The sequence below is a fragment of the Chionomys nivalis genome, chromosome 12 (assembly GCF_950005125.1).
Source record: "Chionomys nivalis chromosome 12, mChiNiv1.1, whole genome shotgun sequence".
In the NCBI taxonomy this organism is placed as follows: domain Eukaryota; kingdom Metazoa; phylum Chordata; class Mammalia; order Rodentia; family Cricetidae; genus Chionomys; species Chionomys nivalis.
The window spans coordinates 14161240-14176572 of NC_080097.1; positions in this window are offsets into that span (position 1 = coordinate 14161240).

Genomic DNA, 15333 nt, shown 5'->3' on the forward strand with positions numbered 1-15333 from the left:
ATTTATTAAAATTATACAAAGCCCAAAAGAAACCTTCACAAATTTTTCTGCAAAGATTGACTTCAGTTGTAGAGTATTATCATATCCAGATGTCAGTCAAATATTAATTGAATCATTGGCTTTAGAGACTTCTAATTCAGAGTACAAAATTGCGATTAAGTCCCTAAAGACAACATCAACACCAGTAGATGAATGGATTGGAAATACAGCTCATATTGGATCTTAGGTTTATGATGCTATTCAGCTAAAAGAAGTAATTTCTAAAAGTTTTAAGAAAAATCAAAATTTCAGATGTTTTCATTGTGCTCAGCAAGGTCATCTGAAAAAGGAGTAACTAGGTGACCTTAGAAATAATAATTTTTCTAGAGATATTCGAAGCACAAGGCCCCAGCTTTCTGGGATATACAGAAAGTGTGGCAAAGTCCAGCATTGGACTAATGAACACATATCAACAAGGGTTAACTCTTTGTCATCAGGAAACACCCAAAGGGGCCTCCCACAATCCCCAGTACCAAATTTTGTTCAATAATTCCTTGTCAGAACAGGAGAAAGTAATCAATTCACAGAGCAATTAAAAGATTTGATGCCTGTTATGAAAAACAACACTGCTCTGAATGTACTCAGGGACAGAACAGATGCAGTAGATAAAACAAAATTTCAGGAGAGAACAGAAAGCAACGATTGAGATGTTTCCTGATGGTTATCTTGTCTGTATTTTGTTGATCTGCATTTATAGTCCATTGTCAACTTTTGCCACACCTTCTACAAATTTCAGAAGGCTCGAATCTTTTATTAGAATTATCCCTAGAGAAATAAAAATGGTGTTTCCGGAAATCTTGTCTACAATCCCTTTACAGATGACCTTGATTACCACAATGAAAACGTCTGACATTTTCATTTTTCTTAAAATTTTTAGAAATCTCTCCTCCTTTCAAAGTAGCATCATAAATGTTAGATTTAATAACTGTTTTATTTCTCATTCATCCATCTATTGGTGCTGATCTTGCTTTTATAATTAGCAATTTCAAAAGCCAAAAATTCACTTAATATTTGTCTGACTCCTGGATGTTATACTATTCTATTTACAGCTGAAGTCAATCTTTGCAAAAAACTAATGAAGGCTTCTTTAGGTCCTTGTATACTTTTAGTAAATGACTCAGTCCTCTTTCATGATTCTTCAGCTTTGTCCTAAGCATTCAAACCTGCTCAACAACATAGGGCCAAGTTGTGATCATAAAACTCAAACTGTCTTTTCGAATCAGCATATTGGTCTTCACTGAAAAATTCATCTTGGTAAATATCAATAACTAAGCCCCATTTCATTGTTTTATGACCCTAGCTTCTGATTTCCAAGATTTTCTCCATTATAACTGAGGACTAGCTTCCAATACTGCTATAGTTAAATCTTTCCAGTTACCCATGAATTTAACATCTGCTTCATATAGATTACATACCATTATGAAATGACCACTTCCTTAAATCTCCTCAAATCTAACATTTGTATAGTATTTCATTTAACTTTTTCATAAATTTGGTGGTGCCTATTTATGATGGTAGTTCTTGTATAATGACTAAATAAACTAAAGTTGTTTTCAAATACCCTTGGGCCACCCCCTCTTTAGGTTCATCATGCAGTAGTGTGGTAGGTTCTTCTCTAAATTTCTCTGTCTGTGTTTAGTAAGGAGGCTACTTGTTCATTCATAGCACTGCCCAGACCATGAAGTAATCACACAGGAACTATTTTATTTGCAATATTGTTTGGGCAATAGCTAAGCATATTTCTGGTTTACTCATATATTAAATTAACCTATTTATATTCATCTGTGTATTGTCATGTGTCTGTGGCTTACTCGGTAAAGATCCGTCCGTCATCTGTCTCTAGAAGGGTTACATGGCTTCTCTATAACTCCATCTTCTTTCTCCCAGCATTCAGTTTAGTTTTCCCTTTCTAGATCTGTTCTGCCCTGCTATAGGCCAAAAGCAGACTCTTTATTAATCAATGGTAATCACAGCATAAAGAGGGGAATCAATCCCACATCAACTCCATCTTCCTATCTAAATGAAAAGAAAGGATTTAATTTTAACATAGTAAAATTACATATAACAAAACAGGTATCAAGAAAGAAATATTACAGTTACAATATTTATATCTACTTTATCGTTTATCATAATTAAGGAAAACTATAACTATCTGTTCTTAAACTCCATTGAAGACTCCAGAAGGATATAATATTATCTAAGTTAAGAGGAAGTACATTGTAAGCAACTTCCAAAGCTCTAGAATTGACAGACACTTCTTGCTGCCTGAATAGACACCTGAAGTTCTTCTGTAACATTGCAGGCACCCATCTTCAGCCTACAGGTCCACAGAATTCAGTAGACTTTTCCATGAAGCAGGAAATATCAAAGACAGTTTTGTCTATCTTGGCAGTTTGTCAGTCATTTTCTTCTGTGTCCTGCAGAATGTCTTACAGACTCTTTCATGAAGCAGGACCTCTGAAGGACTGTCTGCATTTTTTAGGCAAGTTTCAACAGTCATTTTTATGTGGGTCCTGCATGTCCAGTTTATATAGCATAACATCAAGCAGTCCAGGCAAGAGCAGTTTCTTAATGGCTACCAAATACCATAAGGAGCTTCTTCAATGCCCATCTTTCTCTTGAAGATTGGTGCTGCCAGGAGCAAATGTGTCTCATTGTCATGAAAAATCCTAACTCCTGAAAACATTTTAAATGTCATATTCTGAAGGTCTCTGAGATTTGAAGAATATCTATGTAAATGAAATAGATCTCTATATATCTAAAAAAATCTAACTAAAAAGACTAAAGTTTGACTATTAAAGATGATTATCTATTAACCTATATTTTTTAATTATACATCACATTTTTAAATGAACTGCGCAAGCACAATACCTTAATCAAGAGCAGAAATACACATATAACAAAATTAACCTCAAATTTGTATCAATAAACCAAGATCCATATGAATGCAAATCTCTATAGCATCTGTGTCTGAGTGTTTTTCACATTTTCATTAGTAGTTCTTTCTAAGGCTTGTATCTTATCAATCAAATTTTCCTATTTGACACAATTATAAAACTACTTTTTAGGGATAAAATATGAATTACCAAGCTGATAATAGTTATAAACAGCATTATGTCAATCCCAGATAAATTTGTTATCCCTTCATTCATTTTTTCCATTTTCAACCTATTCATTGAAGCACTATATAGATTTCTTACTCCCTTCATTGTGATATTTCCAGCCTTTAAAATGGGAAAGATTTTTCTTTGGACTTCCCATGTGTCTTACCAAATCATCTGTGACTTCTGTGGTGGCACAGTCATGAGACACTCAGGGCTAGTGTGTGGACAGAGCAGGACCTTGGCAGGAGAAGCCACCCTAGGAGTGACTGAGGCTACAGATAGAAGTGGCAGATTCAGATCTGCAGTGTGATCTTCTGCCACGCATTGGATGCCAAATTTTTTTATCAAAGTTGTTATATTTACCAACAAAATCTAGGGAGTCAGATACTGGGGAGAAAATTTGCTAGAACAGAGAAGTTGAGAAGCAACCAGCTGACCTTCTTTTCTGGCCAGAGACTCTGAAAGAGAAACATCTCTTCACTTGTGGCAAACCAAAAAGACTACAAATCACTAAGTCCCTCCTACTCCTTCCTAAGCACCTCTCTCTCCATCTTCCTAGGTCCTCTGCACTTTCTCTAGATAATTCTTGTCAACTAGCTACGAGCCCCATCCTCTAATCCAAGGTTACTTTCATTAACATAGTCTCAGAGTTTCACAGAGCTACCAAAGATCCTACAACAGTCCTTTGCTTTCCCTCACTGTTCAGAATCTTCTGAGAAGAGTAGGGTGCGCTAGAATTTGTCTTGAAGCTTCATGACCCTGTGCCCTCTTGCTTTCCTGGAGTAAATTGCCCATTTGTGGATAGAACACGTACTCTCCTATGGTCACAGGAAGTTACAGAGACCTCTAATTTACATTTATGTTTGTGTGCATTGCAGAGACAGACAAAAAAATATCACCTGCATAGATTTCAGGCCCATGTTCAGAGCTTAAGGCTTGTGCATTCCATGAGTTTGCTTGATGACTTTCCTTGCTGTTTTCCTCTAAGGATTGACATCCACATAAAACCTGAGAGAGCTTGGGAAGTAATTCTAGACACAAAAGAAGCTTGGCTTCTAGGTAGCAGCATTTTCTCAGGTGGGCTCTCTTTGCTGGAGACAAGTGCATCTCATTTAAGAGAGGCTTCCTGACTCAGCTTTAGCTGCAAAAACCTTGCAGCTCTTTTAAGAGGCCCCACGACCAAACATTTTACTGGTGTTTATGAATAGCTGACAGCATGCTTCTTGGTGGTGTCGGGGACCTTGAAACTCCATAGAGTTGTGGCGATAAACATGGCTCCCACCAGTACCTCCACCGTAAAGCTAGACTCAGTAAACTAACAATTGAATAGATCCAGCCGTCAAAACCATGGCTTTAATTCTAACCATATTGCTTAGCAAATTAAAGACTCCTGTGGCCAGAAAAACAGATAAAAATATGTTTATTTTCATAAGTAAAATGGCATTAGACTTTTCATTTTTGTATTATTGCTATATCCACAGTAAAGATAGAGTCAAATGAAAAAAAAAAAACAAACAAACCTCTAAATGGTTTTTAAAATATATGCAGGCTGTGAGAAGCACTGGTGCCTCTCAGTTAACCAGGTAACAGATAATGCAGAAAACATCTGCACACAGGGCCTCTGGAGGGGTTTGGGAACTACAATGGTCCATATAAGCTGATGAAAGTATATAACACCTTTAATTTTAAAAAAAATGTTGCTTATTATAAATGAAGTGAGTGAAGTATCTGGTTTAAAAAAAAACACTTTCTTTATAATAAAGAATTTTACCTTTCAATAAATTCCATTAAAAGGTACCATCAGTCATGGAAAAACCTGTCATGGTGGTTTATGATGTCATAAGAAGAATACTATAAAATGAATTAATTAATCAATAAACTTTTCTCTCTCTGTCACAGTACTAGATTCTGAAGATTGCAATTCTGGTGAATTTGATTTCTTCAGGTCTTGGTTTAGAGATTCTAGAAGGGAAAAAAGAGTTCTCTGGGATCTGTTTCATAAGGATGCCTACCTATTGGAGTGGATCACAATCTTGCTGTTAATAACCTCCCATGTGACCTGCCTGTTAATACCATCACACTGGTGCCTAGTATTTCAACACATAAACTTGAGGAGGGGAGGAACTATCAATCCATAATAATATCATATTTGTGATAAACCAGTCTTGATTAGTAGAAAATTTCATGTAGTGGTTGTCAGAATATGCTTTTCACTATTTTCTCCAATGTAATATGTTTATTTTCATAAGTAAAATGGCATTAGACTTCTCATTTTTGTATTATTGCTATGATCGTGTTTTAGCATTCTCTTTGTATGATAGAATTATACACTGATTGATATGTTTTTTCAGTGATGATAATTTCTGAACAATTCATATCCTTATACTGTTTTAAATCACTCTGCTTTTTTTAACTTACCTGCTGAAGCATATAAATACAGTTAATTTTAGAAATTGTACAATACTTTATACATTTTTACTACAATTTTAATCTTTAAATTTTTGGTAAATGGCGAATAAAATTGACGGACTTTCATCATTAATGTAAGCAAGTTCAAGTCTATCTGGTATTTAAAATTAACTTCATTTTTCATTGTGTAAATATTTTAATTAGAAACAGGTGTTTTCTATACCATCGAGGCAAATTTCTTTGCAGTCGGTTTGCTTTTTCTTGATTGATTAGTTCTGCATAATTTGTGCATGTATATCTGTATGTATATATGTATTATGCATGCATATATATAAATGAAAGTTCTATCTGAACTGTATGCAACAGAGGACAGTACTTCTGAGCTTTAACCATGCCACGACCAGACAACTAAAGGTCACCCCTATGGCTAAGAGCCAGTCAAAATTATAGACTAGGGAGTCTTAAACTATTTGTTTACCCTGCTTTGATTTTCCCTCAAAAACCCCTATAAAGGCTCTCACTTAGGCATCCCCAACTTCTCCTATTCCAGTTCATTCTTCTGTGTCCTGATCACCCCAGTACCCTTTTCACATGTCCCGGTATGATCTTTCAGGGAGTTCCCATGTCTAATCATGTGGATGAAATCTACTTTGTTTCCTTGATCTTTTCTTGTTCCCCTTTCTCTTAGATGGATATACTGCACAATTGTACAAGTACAGTCGAGATAGTAGCAATACTGTTATTCTTTTTCTTTCTGTGAGTACTGAAACACTACAGCACCAATGAAAATGAACAGGTTTGCATGAGATTCCTATGGTATAGATAGCAGAGTCACAGACATTATATGCCCAATATTCTCACATTTATATAAAACCATGTCTGAAAAACTACATGAAAAGCACATAGTTCACTATATGTTGTAATTTAAACTGTGATTTACAAATAAAATTAATTTCACAAATATATTTTATTATCATTTTTTATCATCAAAGATGTACTGCCCATGCTCAAAGCCAGCAGTGAACAATTCCACCATTAGTAGCTCATCTAAACTGTATGAATTGGTTCATCATACTCAAATACTGTAAAAAATTAATAAGATCCTTTGGAATTATATTTGGTAATAAAATAAATTGCAAACAACAAGTCAAATTTGTAAACCTTTTAACAGGCATGTTATTTTTTTATTTTTCCAAAACTTTTATGCTATTTCCTTTGGGTTTTATTTTTTAATTTCTTTGTGTAAATTTTTTTCTTCTGTCTGTATAGCTTTTTCTTCCAATAATCAAAACTAAATTCCTATTAGAAGCAAATGCTCATTTTCTTCTTCCACTCACTCTGGCGCAATCGCACATAGTTGGCTTTAGTATAAAGCTCCTGGCTGGTTATTCAGCCACTCTCCCACACAGCTAGCTATTCACAATTAGGACAAATCCCTCAATTCAATTTGATTCAATGCAACTCAATTCAAAGCAGCGCATTTCAACTCAGTTCAACTCATTCTACCGCATGTTAGTGCCAATTCTAATTCTGTCCTGTTTTTCTTTTCTTCCCTTTTATTTATTCATTTTCTTAGATGATGAAAGGATACCTGAGAAATAGATCTGGTAATCTGATCCATCACTCAACAGTCCTTTCTCGGGAGGATGGATGTTTACAGTGAGGTGCGGCTTTCGACTATTTGCAGTTTTTTACACGCATCCTATTTATTGACTTGGTACTCTTTCCTTCAAGATTTTTATATTAATTTTCCATTTCCAAAGGTTACCCTTTCTTTGATCTATCCAGAGAACTTTTCATGTGGATTTCCGATGATTGCATCTTTTTGTTACCAAAATGCAATGATACAATCTGTGTTGGCAGAAAAATTTATTTCAACATTCTGTCTGTCAGCATTTGTTCCATGTTAAGACCAAAAACTCTGTTACGTATTTCTTAGAATTTGTAAAATCTACAACTTATGATTTGTTCTTGCCCTTGTACTCCCCACATCAACGTGAATACCTCTGGTCGTTTTAACCTTAATACTCTAACTTTTTGTCTGCTTGCTTGCTTTTTCTTTTTTCTTTTTCTTGCAAATGGAGAAGTTCTATTCATCATCATCACCATTTTTATTAAAAGTCAATTCTGTTGTGGAAAACAGAATTAATCATCACTTCTTATCATCAGCAAACTATCTTCACTATAGATAATCAGTGACATCTCTTTGGAGTCTGTGTTAGTCACTTTCCTGCTGCTGGGATAACAGAAGGCATCTTAAGAGTTTGTTTTGACTGCCAGTTCCAAAGGAAGAGATGTCCATAGTGGCAGGGAGAGCATGGTGGTAGGAAGTGGAAGCTAAGAGATCGCATCTCAGTGGCACACAGGGAGCCAAGACGGTGGGCAGGAACAAAGTTGAGAAAACAGACTCTCAAAGTCGGCTTCCAGTGCTTTCTCCAGCAAAGCTTCTTATCCTAAAATGACATTATCTTTCCAAACAGCGCCACCAACTGGAGAGCAAGAGTTAAAATACATGAGAGGTCTTTCAGATTCACACTGTGAGTTTTTAAACATTTCCATTATTAATTAGCTTTCAATTCTATCATGGCCCCTAAAGATTATTAGAACTATCAGTATGCAAACTTGCTACTAATCCTGTTATGAACATTCTTTATAATGGGCCGTATGCATATATTTGTATTTTATAAAAACTGATGAAGTATAAGTAATTTTCAAAAAACAATACCAAATATTAATTGAATGGAAGATGGTCGTAATCCCATGTACCAAGACAGCTGTTCCTCATTTTAAGTGTCTTCTCCTGTCACTTATCCTGTTAAACAAATGGAATTGTTGTCAACTAGGATTTCTGGATTGTTCTGAGCTTTTATTTTTTAATTTCTCTTGCTATCTTGCATGCAGACTTGATTTATCAATTGCAAAACACACAAAATCAAGCAGCCTCTCACTCAGAGTTTCCCTGACCTGTATTCAAGAGCCATAACAGTGTTTATTAGCAGTCAAAATGATGTCTTCAAACTGAAATTGAGTCATGCCAATTTTATCCAATACTGTTTATACCCATTAAATTAAAACACAGTTTCTCACCATGACTTGTAATATTCTACAGAATCTGGACTTAACAACTTCTACATTCTTATCTCTTTCTTCCTACTCTTCTTTGTTTTTTTCCACCCTACATACGACATAAAGCATGTGACATTCATATTCCTGCATCTGGCTAATTTCATTTTATAAAATAAGCTCCAACTATTCATTTTCCTGGCCATGACATACTCTCATTTTTTATAGGTCCACTGTGTGCGTACCTTAATTGCTATCTGTAACCACTGGCAAATGTCCAGGTCAACAGTTCTTTCGCCTTGGCTGTGGTGAAGAAGGTGATATAAACATATGAAGATCTCTATAGCAAACTGACTTTTTATGTGATCATTCCTGGGTTCTTTGCTTCTGTTGTTACTCTCTGTTTGCTTCTTGGAAACTACCTACTTACTTTCACTGTGACTAGGACATATTTAACTCTCCAGCAATAGTACACAGGGCTCCTTTCTCTACACATCCTCGGTAGCCTACGTTTTTGTCTTTTGTTTTTATAGTAGCCATTTAGGCCACAATAAAATGAAAATTCAGCAAGGGTCAATGTATGTTTCCCTGAAGGCTAAAGAAATTGAACATTTTTTTTTGGTTTTGTTTGCTTGTTTTTCCATGTATAAATCAAAGCCTGGACACGTCACAGGCAGGATCAGAACTCTGTCCGTGAGCAACATATGCTTTCTCTGTTGAAAAGTGTTCAAAGTATTTCCTCATTTGTTGATTGGATTATTCATTCTTTTAATGTGTGTTTTGGGTCGTCTCTGTCTTCACATGAACAGATAGAAGAGTTTGCCATTCTGTAGGCTGCTTCCTTCCCTTGTTTGTTCCCTGTGTTTTGCAGGGTTTTTTTTTTCATGTGACATAATCCCATTTGTTAATTTTAACGTTCCTTCTGAGCTATCCCCCAGATAGCTATTCAGGAAGTCATTGCCAATGACAATATTTTGAACACTTGATTCTGTGCTTTTCTGGAGTGGTTGGAAGTTCCTAGCCTCATGTTAGTGATATGGATCTGTTTTCAGTGGTCTGCAGGGGCTCACCCAGTTCCTAGTTGATAAACACAGTTACACTTCCAATATATGCTTTGGCAGCTGTGTCAGGAATCAAATAGCTATCTCTGTACGATGTTTTTTTTCTGGGTCCTGTCTTCTATTCCCTTGGTCTACGGTCTGTTTCATGTCTGTTTTTATGCCAAACCCAACTATTTTTGTTCCCATCTCTCTCTGCCTAGCATGTTTAAAGGCAGGTAGAGAATACATCCAGCATTGTACTTTGCAGTCCAGATTGGTTTTGCTATTTATGGCCTTCTGTGCACCCTCATGAACTTTAGGCTTGTCATTACAAGTCCTGTGAAGAACACTGGATTTGTGTGAGGATTTCACTGAATCTGTGGGTCACTCCTGTCAGCAAGGTAAGTTCCACACTACTGCTGTTTTTTCCATCTTCTAATGTCGTCTTCATTTTTTTCCTTGATGATTTAAGATTTTCACTGGGTATGGTCCTTCTTCTTGGTTGTATGTGTTCCTCAGTTTTGTTTGGCTAATTATCATATTTAGGGTATTTTTAATGACTCCATTTCTTTCTCAGTGAGTGTACTGTAAGGCTACTGATTCCTGTGTGTTGATTTATCACCCTGCTATGCTGTTGAAGTTTCTCATCAGTACTTAGGGTCTTTTGCTGCATTTGTTAGGCCATTTGCTGTCTGTAGTCATGGACCCTGTAAACAGGGATACTTGGATGTGTTCCCAGTCCTTGCAGCGCTCTTCTTTCTCTCACCTGATTTCAAGAGCCACGATTTCTAGTGTTGTGCTGAAGAAGAGTGGTAAAAAAAAAAAAATGGAAAGCTGCTCTTCTCCTTCTGTACACAGAATATTGCTTTGATTCCCTCCCCCCACATGATGTTCTGCTTTAACATTCAAAGTTTTGCTGACAAGCTGCTAATAATAAATTTGATGAAACTCAAATGACACATATAACTGTCTACTACATTATTTAAAATAAAAACTACATTTCACGTAGAAACAGACCGACACACAGACCTTTCAGCACTGATACCAAAGCCCCTCTTTATAGGCACCATGGAGGCTTAAATAGACGGCAGTCAATGGCCAACAGGTGAAAATCCCATCCTCTGATCCTCTAAGCTAGGCACAGCTTCTAGTATCTTTAATTAGAAGGTTCTAGGAGGGAAGAGCAGTTGAAGACCAGGACTCATTAATCCCAACATCCAGCTGAAGGCCAGGACTCATTAGTCCCAACAGAAACAAGTCTTATACATTTTGTCTGTGTAAGACTTGTTTTGAGAGAGGAGTTCCAGTGAGGGCCCAGTATCAACATTGTAGCAGAAACCAGAGGCCTGAAACCATGCTCCATAACGAACACTTGCAACTAAAGATGCATGGACAGAAGTTTACTGCGTGACTCTCTATGTCACAGTACAGCTTCCATGATGAGATCCCTACCCTTATTTTAATTTTCTTTTTTAAATATTCCTTTTAAATTTTATCTGGGTGGCTGCAAGGGCTGAAGGTGGTTACAAAGGAATAGGAAGTGAGCGGGATCAGATGTACAATGAGAAAAACACAAAGAATAAATAAAAAGAAAGTAAAAAAAATTGTCTGTGTAAGTTTATTTTTCTTCTTCACATTTGACTGAATTAAAGGAACTAACATAAAAAATATAAAATGTGGCACAAGTAGATGTAAGCTTTTATTTGTCATCATTATTATACTTCTAAACTCCTGTCTCATTCTGTCACGATGGCTATCACACTGAAGAAGATTTACATAGAGGTCGCTAGGTAAATTCTCCAACTTGAAAGTTTAAAGGGAATTTACTTATGTTTATATTAATACAATAAAAATGCTTTCTTTTATTGTTCTTTTCTAGTAAATTTACCTGTTATCCTAGAAAAGTAAACTTCTGATGAGTCTCTATTGGTGAAAAAATGTTTTTTCCTTTTTTTTTTCCCTTGTAGTTTAACTGAACAGACAAGCAGTATGCAGGAAAGCTTTCTCAGTAGCGTGTGTTTTGAGTGCCCTCTAGTGGTCTCTCAGTGAGTAACACCCAGTGAATTTGAAATGGGCAGTCTGGGAAAACTACCCCAAGAAGGCAGTTAGATGCTGCTCTTCAGTCAGGAAATTGACTTTCAGAGAAGATAAGCAAATTGCCTCCCAAGGAATATTAAATTCAATTTTTATATCACGTTTTCATTTTAAAAATATTTAATTGCATTGTGTACAAATCATAATAATTAATAAAAATAACTAACACTTGAAAAAAATCACCAGTTAGTACAGGATGCCTTACTAGGATATACGGAGTTGTGACTGCGGCCGCCGTCTCCTCTCTGCTTTTGTCTCTCCTGAGCTACACTTAAGCTTTCTTCATCAACCCTGGCCCTTCCTCACACGCACAAAGACCTCTACAGAGATGGCAGTTCAGCACTTCACGGCTCTGTCATTTATCTCCAACTTGATAGTGGTTTAAAAGGTAAGATTAGGGAGTGAAAGTTTGGGATCCGTGATGACAAATGCAACAGTCGAGCGTTCATTTAGTGCACGATCTCAACTTCCTTTAAAATGTTGTGCTTGCTTCAAAAAGAAAATCCCTCTGTTTTTGATTGATAAGAGAAGGAACTTACAGTGGCTCCTCATACATTTGCTGTAGAAATGTGTTTTATGGGCAATCTTTACTCCTTTCTTTCTCATTGATTTAGAATTATACTAAATGACATTTTAATTCCTTTTGCCTTGTGCCATTAACAAGGGAGTGTTTGTATCTCCAATATGTTAGTTTACACTCTAAGAAAGTGAATATATATTTCCTATAGTTTCTGAGAATTTTTCGCTCAGAATATTAGGTAAATAATAAATATGATACATATAAAACAATAAATATATTTAAAACGTTTCATCATTGGATTGATATTCTGTCTTGGAATTTCTTTCTCTACACTGGTATTCTTTACTACAGAAAACTACAAACTAGAAAACGAAAAGCAATAGTAGAAGCTTACTGTATCTTTTATGTAGCATATAAAATAATCTATTCTAAAAATATAGCTCACATTAACATTTTCTAAATGTACTCCTTGATATTAATATTTCCTAAAGGAATAACTTAAGACTGATTTTTGACAGGTAAGATAATAATGAAAGAATAAAGTGAAGCACTTATACAATATGAGATATAAAAAGTATGAAATATGTAGGCTATTCTTAATATTCTAATACTCTTTAGATTTTTATATATAAGTCAAAAATAGAAGAACAATATGTGTGTTATGTAAAAAGATTTGTGTGCACATTTTTACATCATCTCTTTCTGTTTTATTTTTATCTTGCTGATAATTATATATGCCTAGTTCCTACATCAAATTGTATCTTAGGTAACCACTGCCTTACCCCTTTGCACAAAGGTTACCTCTACTCATATCCTGGGCCTCAAAGGCTTGTTCTGAGTCTAGAAATTATTTAAAAGCTAGGTTATCACGGAAAGGCATGTTTTAATCCTATGGAAATTTTCCCTAAACTAAAAGAAAGGGAGGATTAAATTGTTCACATAACGCTGCCACGATTTCCGCCATTGAAATAAATTAGTATGTACAAACATTTACTTATTAGATGAATCATATATTTTAAGTCTGTCTGCTGCTGAAGCAAGCACATGGTAAAGTGTGTATTAAATGCTGTGTAGACCCACATGGATCCAGCCCATTCTGTCCCCATTCTAGAGCTCTGAGCAAAGGAAAGTTATGACTGTAAAACAAATTTATCTTGAGGAAATAATAAATTGGAAAATGTTCCATAGTTGCATATACTCAATTATTTCATCAAGTGAATGGCAAAGAGTAGGTTTGTCTATACTCCCTGCTGTGGTGCTACAAAGGACCTTTAGCCTCATGGCACTATAGTAAGACCTGGTTGCTATCACCCCCCTCTAGTATGACTGACTAGAGATTGGGGTGATGGATTTTAGAGTTTAAATAAAATTATAAATTATGTAATAACATCCAGTGCTGCCATGAAGTTTAAATGGCAGTTCTTCATTTGATTCCTAATATTAATGTGATAAAGAAGGAGATAAGAATATATACAAACATGGGGAAAGGAGGGCTTGTAATGTTCGGTGAGCTCACTCAGCTGTTCTGTCAGTGAGGAGTACACCTGGCAAGTGTTCTCATCACTGCTAAGTCTTGACCTCATTCAGCATTGCATCAATAAAAGGTAATTACAAATGAAAATCTGAGAATATTCTTTTGTAGCATATAATCACATATGGTTTCTATATGTGTATATATGCATATCTGCATAATCCACATGTATTAAAAACATCCACTTTTAGAAAATATACTCACTTTATGCTCAGATTTCAGGTTCAGAAAGGCAGAACTCTGCATGGCATTCATTTTTCCTTTATCACTGACAGTTGCCTCAGGAGATGACGTCAATTCAACACTGGGAAAAATAAAACATACCAGGCTGTTGAGACAATTTCACTCAGGTCACTCTGAAAGGGAGATTGTTCATGAGGGAGAAACCTCTTAAGCAGGAGAATGAAAGCTTGGAGTTTCATAAAATAAAAGCTTGGCGAGCAAGAATGGAAATATATTCGTCACTCAGGAAGGATAAGTGGGTCCTACCTCGAAGTGTCAGATGGAGTGGTCGTTAGAACTGGCCGGCCTCACACTCATGGGCTGCACATACCTAGGAAGCCATGAACTGAGGAACTGGCCCAGCATAAAACCATAAACATATTTAAAATATGAGCTTTTTAACTGTTTGAAAATTGCATATACTTGCACAGTGTTTTGTTTGTTTCATTGTTTTATTGAACATTTTTCTTCACTCCTCTCCCTTCCTCACCTCTCCCCTTCTACCCTCTCGTATGATCCCCCACACTCCCAATTTACTCAAGAGATCTTGTCTTTTTCTCCTTCCAATGTAGAACCATGTATGTCTATCTTAGGGTCCTCTTTATTATCTAGGTACTCTGAGATTGTGGCCTGTAGGGTGGTTTTTCTTTGCTTTATGTCTCTAAGTCACTTAAGAGTGAGTACATATTACACTTGTCTTTCTGGGTCTGGGTTACCTCATGTAATATGATGTTCTCTAAATCCATCAATTTACTGGCAAATTTCAAGATTTCATTATTTTTTACTGCTATGTAGTCCTCCATTGTGCAAATGTGCCACATTTTCTTTATTCATTCTTCAGTTGAGAGGCATCTAGGTTGTTTCTGTTTTCTTACTATTACAAATAATGCTGCTATGAACGTGGTTGAGAACAAATAATCTAACAAAAATTGGGGTACAGATCTAAACAGAAAACTCTCAGCAGACAAATCTCAAATGGCTGAAAGACACTTAAGGAAAGGCTCAACATCCTTATCCACCAGAGAAATGCAAATCAAAACAACTCTGAGGTTCTATCTTACACCTGTCAGAATGGCCAAGATCAAAAACACTGATGACATGATGTAGGTGGGTCATCTGTCTATCTGTTACTTTCATTGGTTAATTAAAAGAAACTGCTTGGCCTTTGAAAGGACAGAAAATTAGGTAGGCAGAGTAGACAGAACAGAATGCTGGGAGAAAGAAGCTAAGTCTAGCAGTCGCCATGATTCTCCTCTACGAGGCAGAAACAGGTTAAGAATCTCCCTGGTAAGCCAACAGCTCATGGTGCTA